The sequence below is a fragment of the Nicotiana tabacum genome, chromosome 20 (genome assembly GCF_000715075.1).
Source record: "Nicotiana tabacum cultivar K326 chromosome 20, ASM71507v2, whole genome shotgun sequence".
Lineage (NCBI taxonomy): Eukaryota > Viridiplantae > Streptophyta > Magnoliopsida > Solanales > Solanaceae > Nicotiana > Nicotiana tabacum.
Genome location: NC_134099.1, coordinates 17,579,368 through 17,591,234, shown reverse-complemented (window position 1 = coordinate 17,591,234; position 11,867 = coordinate 17,579,368).

Genomic DNA, 11,867 nt, shown 5'->3' with positions numbered 1-11,867 from the left:
AATTTCCACTACCAACCAGAAAACGCTAAAATTCCAATTTCACCAATTCAAGCTTGAATCTACTACGGACCTCCAAAATACATTCCAATCATGATCCCAAGTCCCAAATCACCTAATGAAGCTATCTGACCCATCGAAATTCACATCCGAGTCCTTTTTCACATAAGTCAATATCCAGTTGACTTTTCCATCTTAAGCTTACTCAAAAGAGACTAAGTGTCTCATTTCTCTACAAAACCCCTCCGCACTGAACCAACTAACCCGATACCACAAAATACAGTTGAACAAGACATAAAGTAGCAGAAATGGGAAAACGGAGCAGTAACTCATGAAACGACCGGCCCGGTCGTTACACTCCTACGTATAAACTTCCAACATATTATATTAGAATTGCAGCACATTATGCTGGAATCTCATATGTAAAAAAGTCGAACTGTATATTGGAATTTTTAAGGGTGTTTTGTTTAGATTTTATCTTTACATAAAAAAGTCACAAAATTTTGATTGCTTTTGAAATTGTGTCTATTTTTCAATTATTAGTAGTACATATAGCTACTTATGATTTTTTAGCAATAACCTTAACGAATGCAATTGATTCTTTTTGGCCCAGTGTTTATTTATGTGCCAACCTTGTTGGTATCCTTATTGGACTGGGATTGATTCATAAGAATATGTTGATTTTATCATCTCTTTACCATATGATGATGGCTTTGTACTTCCCAAAAATCTAATCTTATTAAGGAGGCAACATATATGGTTTTGTAGTTGAAATATAATAAATCCATATGGGGTTACTTATGAGTGATTGATACATGTATGCTGTGAAATCAATCAATGAGACTGAATGGCTTTGTGCCTAGTTGGCTCCCGTGGCTTAAGCTAGTTCTTTGACTAACCATCTGATTGGTCTTGATTCAAAAAGCATTGCCTTTTGTGTCGAGATAAGCTAAGCTGTCTAGGTTAAGATTTTCTATGACTCTGCATATTTCCTTGCAACCATGAGGTTTCTAATACATACTCAGGTCAGCTACACCATGATAAAGGAGAACGACACAAGATGCCAATGGCTAAACAAAGATCATCAATGTAGCACAATGAGAGAAGCGGATAACAACTAAACAAGGATCATCCATCAGCAACAGCAATACCAGCCATTCATCTGAGAGTTATGAAAGAAGAGAAGATACTAAATAGAGAGCAACAGTTGAAACTCATTGAACCTATCAGAGAAGAGGAAGTGTACAATGATTTGAAGAGCATTGATGATTTAAAAGCATCAGGATGTGATGGCTTCAACTCACTGTTCTTCAAAAAAATATGGGATATCACTGGTGAGGAGATCACAAAGGCAGTCTTGCAATTCTTTACAAGGGAAATGTATTGACATATCAATGTAACAACATTAACATTGATACCTAAGGTGCACTACCCCTCAGCAATCAGAGAATTCAGACCTATATATTGTTGTACAGTACTTTACAAAATTATCTATAAGATTCTGATTAATAGGTTGCAAGAGGTAATAGACCATTTAATTGATAATAGCCAGTCAGGTATTGTGCCAGGAAGAGTAATTGCTGACAATATAATTATGAGTCATGAGTTGGTAAAGGGATATGGAAGGAAAGGTATCTCACCTAGATGCATGATGAAGTTAGATTTGCAGAAAGCGTATGACTCCATTGAATGGGTGTTCCTTAAACAAGTGTTGCCACGTATGAATATACCTGTGAAGTTTGTTCAATGGGTGATCATGTGTGTGAGTACTATGTCCTATTTAATCCTTATAAATGTGAAGCCTACTGAACCATTTCAAACTAGGAAAGGGCTAAGACAAGGTGACCCACTGTCACCTTATTTGTTTGTGCTTAGTATGGAATACCTCACTAGGAATCTGAAACAGCTGAGGAATGATCATAATTTTAATTTCTATCCCAGATGTGACAAACTAAACATCATTCAACTTGGCTTTGCAAACGATTTGTTACTATTCTGTAGGGGAGATATTGTGTCAGTGCAGATGGTATATGAATGTTTCAAATAATTCCCTAGAGCATCTGGACTTAAAGCAAATGTTGCTTAGAGTTCCATATACTTTGGAGGTGTTCCACATGAAGTTCAACTGGAGATCCTACAAAATGTGGGCTTTTCCAAAGGGAAGTTACCTTTCAAGTACCTGGGTATACCACTTAGCACCATGAGAATATCCATGTCTCAATGCCAACCATTGGTGGATAAAATTCTTGGTCGAATAACCTCCTGGACATCAAGATATCTATCATATGCTGGAAGATTACAACTAATTAAAATTGTACTATTCTCCATTCAAATATATTGGTCTTAGATTTTTGTGCTGCCTAAAAAGTTGATAAAGAAGATAGAAGTTATGTGCAGAACCTTTCTATGGACAGGGGGAGTGGAAACAACAAGAAAGGCTCTTCTAACATGGGAGAGAGTGTGTATGCCAATGTGATGACCTAAAAGGTCATCACTTAATTTTAAATTGGATTTTGTGCTTCCGAGGCCTTGAAAACCTCATTTATCATCACTTCGATTTGCGTACGCAATCCGGGTGCGTAGCCAGAAAGCTTATATATGAAATTCTGTGAAAATGATAAAATTTAGTTATAAAATGAGTTAATTTGACTTCGGTCAATGTTTTGGGTAAACGGACCCCGACCAGTGATTTGACGATCCCGGAGGGTCCATAGAAAAATATGGAACTTGGGCGTATGCCCTAAATCTAAATCCGAGGTCCCGAGCCCGAGAAATAAATTTTTAAAGGAAATTGTTTTCTGAAAATGTTTAAGGAAATTTGAAAAAAAATTTGATTAGAATATGTTAGTATCGGGCCTGTATTTTGGTTTCGGCGCCCGGTATAGGTCTTATATATGATTTAAGATGTTTCTATGAAAATTTATGATAAACGGATATCATTTGACGTGATTCGGACGTAAATTGCTAAATTTGATACTTGATGAAGTTTGAGAAAACGTTATTGATTTTGAGGATTAATTCGTTGTTATTGAGGTTATTTTAGCGATTTGATCGCATGGATAAGTTTGTATGATGTTGTTGAGTTAGAACGTGTGTTTGGTTAGGAGCCCCGACGGCTCGGGTCTGTTTCAGATGTATTTCGGGAAGTTTTGAACTTGAGAAAATGTTGTAGATTTTTTCTGTTAGTGCCCAGAAATTTAACCCTTCACGTTCGCGTGGTCCCTCTCGCGAACGCGTAAGGAAAAAATACTAAGTGCCCAATTTATTCTTCGTGAATGCGATGGTTGATACGTGAACACGAAGTTGAGGGGGGAGACCCTTCGCGAACACGTAAGGTTCTGGGGAGGGGTCACCACTTGTGCATCGTGAACGCGACCACTGGTCCGCGAATGCGTAGTCTTGAGGAGCCAAAGCTCCGCGAACGCGAAGGCCTAGCAGGCCTAACCCATCGCAAATGCGAAGAGTATGTCGCGATCGCGATGAACACTTTTGCCCAGTTATTTTAAAGTCTCAAAACAGAACCCTTTACGGGATTTTCACAAAATTTCATAAACCTCTTCTTCTCCAAAGCTCTTAGGCGATTTTGAAGCTTCTCTTAACCATAATCTCTTGGGTAAGTAATCTTTAACTTGTTTTCTTCCATTTTCATCAACATCCATTAGATTTATAGGCCTAAAACATGTGATTAAGGGTAGAAAATTAGGGATTTGGGTAGAATTAGAGTTTTTTGATTAATTGTGATTTAGACCTTGTTTTGGGGTCGAATTTGAAAACAAATTATATATTCAGGCTCGTGGTTGAATGGGTGATCGGGTTTTAGTATGAACCTCGTATTTTGACCAAGCGGGCCCAGGGTCGATTTTTGGATTTTTGAGAAGAATGATTGGAAAACTATAATTAAGCATTAAAATTGGATTGTTTAGCATTTATTAATATTATTAAATCGATTATGTATAGATTCGATTGGGTTAGAGCCAAATTTAAAAGGAAAAGCGGTGTTTGGGGCTTGAGTTGGCCGTGGAAGTTCGAGGTAAGTGTCTGGTCTAACCTTAGCTTGAGGGATTAGGAGTTGAGTCCTATCTGCTATTTGCTTCTTGTTCAGTACGATGTATAGGCATGGTGATGAGTATCTATACATTGGTGTCGAGCATGACCGTGAGTCTTTAATTGATACTTGTTGTACTCTTAAATAATACTATGGTTGCAATAGTGGGTAAATTCTTGATAATGAGTAAAGACTTAGTTTGTTTTTGTGGAAGTTATATATGATTGAATAATGGTGATAACTAAGATAAGTAGGAGTTGAGTTGAGATTGGTTATAGCTGATTCTCCCTTGCCGAGACGTATAGACTTGTACTATTGAGTTCCCTTGCCGGGATAGTGTAGTTTATTATGGATCCCTTGTCGGGACAGTTGTTAAGATTATTGGTGACTGTATACATGGAACGGGTTGTGCGCCGCAACATTATTATATATATATGGATCGGGTTGCACGCCGCGATAGTTATATATATGTAGATCGAGTTGCATGCCGCAACAGATATTATATTGGATCAGGTTTCATGTCGCAATAGATATTATATTGGATCGGATTGCATGCGGCAATAGTTATATATATATGGATCAGGTTCCACGCCACAATAGTTATATATGTGGATCAGGTTTCACACCGCAACAGTGTTAAATGATAAGGGATCGGGTTGCGCACCGCAACGGTATCGTTATTGTATTATTGTAGATATTGAATTGTCCTTTCATCGTTTATTGAGTTTTTGTTAGATTGCTATGTTCCCCAAAGCATGTACCCCTCTCCCTTTTAAACTGTTTATTTCCTATTTATTTTTCCACCAAATATTATATAACTGCACAGGTTTATCTGTAGTTTGGTCCTAGCCTCGTCACTACCTTGTCGGGGTTAGGCCAGGCACTTACCAGCACATGGGGTCGGTTGTGCTGATACTATACTCTGCACTCTGTGCAGATATCGGAGCAGTACTCGGTCAGCAGAAGTAGCTCGGAAGCCAGCCTTCAGTCCACCGAGATTTTGAAGTAGTCCTGCAGGCGTCCGCATGCCCAGCATCTCTTCTATCTATTTAGATGCACTATTTTCTTTTGTATTCGAGACAGACTATATATTTCTTTTGTTTCAGACACTTGTATGTAGCATTCCTAGACAGTCCGTGAATGTTGTGACACCAGTTTCTGGGTAGAGACATATGTAGATTTCCGCATTATTTTGGTTTATTTTGTCTAAGTCTTCCACTAAATCTCACATTCCGCTGTTATTAAATGTTTATCACTTGTTAATACAATATGTAAAAAAAAAGATTAAAACAAAAGAGTTTAAAGATCCCTAATTTTATGGCTTGCCTAGCTTTTATGAGTAGGCGTCATCACGACTCCCGAGGGTGGGAAATCCGGATCGTGACAAGTCGGTATCAGAGCTATAGGTTACATAGGTAACACATTCGAAAAACTATAGTTAGATAAAAATTATAACAATATTCATAATAATTATACTTTTTAACTTAATATTATTAAATTTTTGAATATTTTCAAAATGAGATTTAATTATTGAATATCAGGTATACATAATTTAATAACATTCATATCACTTTCTAAGTACTATACTTAGTAATATAGGGTACACATGCAACACGTGTATACCTATCTTTCTATTTATTCGCATTTTTTACTCTTCAAAATTTATTTTACACTGGATAAAATAATCATTTAATTATTAACTTAATATTCAAAATCTTAAAATCAACTAAAATTTTGATTATTAAATCTTCACTTAAATTGTGTAAGTCTTGATTATAATTATGTGATGACCCAAAAGGTCATCACTTGCTTTTAAATTGAATTCTGTATTTTTGAGGCCTTAAAAACCTCATTTAACGTTACCTCGATTTGCGTGCACAGTCCGGGTGCTTAGCCGGAAAGCCTAAATGTGAAAATCTGTGAAAAATGATAAGTTTTGACTGCAAAATGAATAAATTTGACTTCGGTCAATGTTTTGGATAAATGAACCCGGACCCGTGATTTGACGGTCTCGGAGGGTCCGTAGGAAAATATGGGACTTGGGCGTATGCCCAGAATCGAATTCCAAGGTCCCAAGAATTTTTGAAAGAAATTGTTTTCTAAAATTGTTTATAAGGTTTGGGAATGAATTTTTATTAGAACATGTTGGTATCGGGCCTGTATTTTGATTCCGGCGCGCAGCACATGTCTTATATATAATTTAAGATAATTCAGTGAATTTTGGTAAGAAACGGATGTCATTTGACGTGATTTGGACCTAAATTGCTAAAAGTGATGTTTTGAGAAGTTTGAGAAAATTCTTCGATTTTGAGGTTTAATTTGTCGTTATTGATGTCATTTTGGTGATTTAAGTGCACGAATAAGTCCGTAGGATATTTTTGAGGTTGTGTGTATATTTGGTTTGGAGCCCCGGGGGCTCGAGTGAGTTTCGGATAGGCGTCGGAGTGTTTTTGGACTTAGGAAATTGCAGAATTATGTTGTCTGCTGGTGTCCAGATATTTGTGTTATGCGATCGCATAGCTAAGTTCGCAATCGTATAGTGTAAACTTCAGGGGTTCTGTTCTGTTCTATGCGATCGCATAGTACCTTCCGCGATCGCGTAGAGTTAAAGCTGAGAGGTCCATTTTTGTTCTATGTGATCGCACTGTTTCCTCCGCGATCGCAATGTGATAGCCCCCCAACCTTCATTTTCTTCTATGCGATCACATGGTATTGTCTGCGATCGCAGTGCTCAGCCTCAATTACTCTATGCGATCGCATCCCTTTTTTCGAGATCGCGTAGGTCAAATCCGCTCAGTTATTTTAATTGTTCAGAAACAGTAGCATTACGGGACTTAACCCAAATTTCATAACTTCTTCTTCTCTACACCTCTTGGGGCGATTCTTGAAGAGCTTCTTCACCATAACCTCTTAGGTAAGTAATCTTTGACGTGTTTCCTTCCATTTTTATTATCAACCATTAGATTTCTAGGCTTAAAACATGAAATTAAGGGTAGAATATTGAGGATTTTGGTAGAGTTAGGGCTTTTTTGATTATTTAGGAATTTAACCTCGTTTTGGGGCCGGATTTCAAAATAAATTATATATTCGGGCTTGTGGGTGAATGGGTGATCGGGTTTTGGTCCGAACCTCATGTTTTGACCAAGCAGGCCTGGGGTCAATTTTTGACTTCTTAGGAAGAATGGTTAGAAAGCTATAATTAAGCATTGGAATTGGATTGTTTAGTGTTTATTGATGTTATTAAGTCGATCATGTCTAGATACATTTGATTTGGAGCTAAATTCAAAAGGAGAAAGCGGTGTTTAAGGCTTGAGTTGGTCGTGGAAGTTCGAGGTAAGTGTTTGGTCTAACCTTAGCTTGAGGGATTAGGAGTCGAGTCCTATTTCCTATGTGATAATTGTTGCATACGACGTATAGGCATGGTGACGAGTATCTATACATCGGAGTCAAGCATGCCCGTGAGTCTTATATTGTGATTTTCATGACTTCCCTGTATTATTTATGCTTTAGAGGGGATTTGTTTGTTGTTGTGAAAAGTTTGTGGAAGTAATTGTGACCTTTCAACATCTAGGAGCATTGGCTCAAGCTACATTATGAATTGTGAAAGTAAAGAAGTTGATTGAACCCTTGGAGCATTGGCTCAAGTGGTAAAGTGAGTTGTGAAGTAAAAGTGGAAAAGAGAAAGAGTCATTAAATTGTTCCCTTGTAGGGATATTGTTGCTTTATTGGTTATCTCCCTTGCCGGGGTGTTGAGATTATTGATGTTGTTCCCTTGCTGGGATTTAATTGTTTAATCGTTGTTCCTTTTCCAGGATTCCTATTATAATCTTGTTTATTCCCTCGCCCCTTTGTTTGTGATTGTTGTTTGGGTGAGGAAGAGTGTTAAAGCATGAACGGTGATGTCGTGTATTGTTTGTTTTGTGAGAAAAGAGTGTAAAGCACGAAGGGTGATATCATGTATGATTATGAGGAAAGAGTGTAAAGCACGAAGGATGATTTTGTGCCGCACGATATACCATTCCGTGCTGATTATATTGATTATATGGTGAGGAAAGAGAGTAAAAGCACGAAGAGTGATGTTGTGCACATTTTTATTTTATAATTGCCTTGGTGAGGACGAGAGTAAAAGCACGAAGGGTGATGTCGTGCATTCATTGATTTCTGCTTCTTCATTGATATCCGAGTTATGTTGTTGCTTTCCTTACTTGATGTCTTTCTATTCGGAATTGCTATCTCCCTCACAGTATGCTCCCCATCCTATATTGACTGGTTATCTCTATACTTCTTTTCTAACGTACATATATTTGAACTGCACATGTTTATTTGGTATGTCTGGTCCTAGCCTCGTCACTACATTGTCGGGGTTAGGCTAGGCACTTACCATCACATGGGGTCAGTTGTGTTGATACTACACTCTGCACTATGTGCCGATCCCGGAGCAGCTTTTGGGCAGTAATTGGAGTGCTTCCTTCAGTCCACCCGGAGACCCAAGGTAGACCTGCAAGCATCCGCAGGCCCTTGCGTCTCCCTCTATCCCTATTTCCAGTTTCATTTTCCTTTTATTCAGAAATAGTATAATGTTATTTCTTCAGACTTTGTATGTAGAAATCTTAGATAGTCTGTGACACTGTGACACCAGATTTTGGGTGTTTGAGATTTAAGAGTTGTAATAGATGTAGATTTCAGATATTTAAATTGTCATCTTCCGCTTAATTATTTAAAGTTTCGCTGTTTTCATGATTATCGCCTTATATTTGCTAAAAAGAATTAACTGGATAATGAAGTAAGCAGTTAAGGATCGGCTTTCCTGGCTCTCATTTGTAGGCACCATCACGACTCCTGAGGGTGGAAAATCAGGATAGTGACAAGTTGGTATCAGAGCTCTAGGTTACATGGGTCTCACAGTACACATACAAGCTTTGTATAGACTAAGGGATCGGTACGGAGACGTCTGTATTTATCCCTAGAAGCTATAGAGTTTGGAAAATTTCACATCTTTTCTTTCCTGTCGTGCAGTTTGGTTTCTCAATGATGATTGAATTTCTATTATATTCTCTCGCAGATGCTGAGGACACGCGCTTCCTCATCCGTTGACCAGTAGCCCAAGCCCCTAGCAGCAGCTCCCACGAGGGGTAGAGGGTGAGGCCGTGCTAGAGGCCGAGGTAGGGTTACAGCTCAGCCCAGGGCAGTAGCACCCGTAGCGGAGCCTTAGGTTGACTTTGATGATGAGGTTCTAGCCCCAGCAGTTCTGATGGGCACAGTTCAGGTCCCAGAGGGGTTTATTGCTACCCAAGTTCTTCAGGATGGTCTGGTCTATCTAGTAGGCCTTATGGAGAGTGTCACCGGGGCAGGTTTACTTCCTGTAGTACCAGCCGTCTCTTAGGCTAGAGGAGGAGCCCAGACTCCTGCTACTCGCACTCCGGAGCAGGTAGCACCCTAGTTTCAAACTCCAGCGGCTTAGCCAGTTGGAGTAGTTCGGCCGGGTGTAGTAGCTCAGATCGGCGATGGAGCAGCTATGTCTGTCGATGCTTTGTGGAGATTAGACAGGTTCACCAAGCTCTTCACTACTACTTTCAGCGGTGCATCTACTGAGGATCCCTAGGATATCTAGACTGTTGTCACGAGGTTCTTCGGAACATAGGGATAGTTGAGACTAACGGGGTCGATTTTGTCGCATTTCGCTTGTCTGGATCCGCCAAGACTTGGTGGAGGGATTATTGCTTAGCTAGACCAGCAAGATCGCGAACCTTGACCTAGGAGTAGTTCACGCAGCTCTTTCTGGAGAAGTTTCTCCCTATCACACAGCGAAAGGCCTATTAGAGGTAGTTCGAGCGCTTCCAACAGGGTTCCAAGACTGTCACCCAGTACAAGACCAGATTCATTGATTTGGCTTGCCATGCTCTTATTATACTTCCCACTGAGAGGGAGAGAGTGAGACGATCCATTGATTGACTTATTCAGCCGATTCATCTCCAAATGGCTAGAGAGACTGGGAGTGAGATATCCTTCCAGGAGGCGTCCAATGTGGCCCGGGGAGTTGAGATGGTACTATCACAAGGGAGTGGTCATGGGGCAGACAAGACACCCCGTCATTCAGGCAGATTCAGCGGTACCTCATCTGGAGGTAGAGATTCATATGGTAGAGACCATCCTCCTAGGCCCTTTCAGTCAGCGCTTTAGGTTTCTCACGGTGCTTCCGGTGGTCTTGGTTCTCACATGTTGTATTCTGATCAGTAGCCCTACATTGCACTGCCAGCTCCTATCAGTGCACCGCCACTTCAGAGTTTCGGGGTGGTCATTCAGGTCGATAGGGTTAGTAGTCTCAGCAACCGAGGGCTTGTTACACTTGTATTGATACGGGTCACCTTACTAGGTTTTGCCCTCGAGCACCGAGTAGCTCTCAACATCAGTGTTCTCCTACCATGGTTCAGGCACCAGGTATTCCACAGCCCGCCCAGCTAGCTAGAGGTAGGGGTAGAGGTGCTAGAGGTGGAGGTAGAGGTACTACAGGTGGAGCTCAGATCACCAGAGGTGGATGCCAGCCAGTTGTAGGTCATCCCAGAGATGTAGTCCAAGGTGGTAGGGCCCAGCCCCGATGTTATGCTCTTCCGACCAGGCCCGAGGCTGAGGCTTCAGATGCAATTATCACAGGTACTGTTCTGGTTTGTGATAGAGATGCTTCATTGTTATTTGATCCAGGGTCTACATACTCGTATGTGTCATCTTATTTTCCACCGTATTTAGTCATGCCTAGTGATTCCTTGAGTGTCCCTGTATATGTGTCTACACCAGTGTGTGATTTTATTATGGTAGATCGAGTCCATCATTCTTGTATTATGGTAGATTTGTTTATTCTGGACATGGTTAATTTTAATGTTATATTGGGTATAGACTGGTTATTACCTTACCACGCTATCTTGGACTGTTATGCCAAGACTGTGACCTTAGCTTTACTGGGTTTGCCTCGTTTAGAGTGGAGAGGCAACTCCTGATCATTCTACCTGTAGTGGTATCTCCTATGTGAAGGCTCGGCGTATGGTCGAGAAGGGGTGTTTGGCCTATTTGGCATATGTTTTTGATTCTAGAGCTGAGTTCCTTCTATTTATTCTGTGCCCGTTGTTTGTGAGTTTCCTGAGGTATTCCCTTCAGACCTGCCAGGTATGCCACCCGATAGGGATATTGACTTTTGCATTGATTTGGCTCAGGGCACTCAGCCCATTTCTATCCCTCCGTATTGTATTGCCCCGCCTGAGTTGAAAGAATTGAAGGAGTAGTTGCACGACTTGCTTGAGAAGGGTTCATTAGACCCAGTGTTTCACCTTGGGGTGCACCGGTGTTATTTGTTAAGAAGAAGGATTGATCAATGAGAATGTGTATTGATTACCGGCAGTTGAACAAGGTTACAATCAAGAATAAGTATCTATTGCGAGGATTGATGATTTTTTTGATCAGCTTCAGGGTGCCAAGGAATTTTCAAAGATTGACTTGAGATCTGGCTACCATCATTTAAGGATTAGGGCATTCGATGTCCCTAAGACAGCTTTCCGCACTCGGTATGGGCATTATGAGTTCTTGGTTATATCATTCGTGTTGAACAATGCCCCAGCAGCTTTTATGGATTTAATAAACAGAGTGTTCAGGCCTTATTTGGATTCGTTCGTGATAGTTTTTATTGATGATATTCTGATCTATTTACGTAGTCATGAGGAGCACGAGCAGCATCTTAGAGTGGTTCTTCAGACCTTGAGGGATAGTCAGTTATATGACAAGTTCTTGAAGTGTGAGTTCTGGTTGAGTTTAGTTGCATTTCTGGGTCATGTTGTAT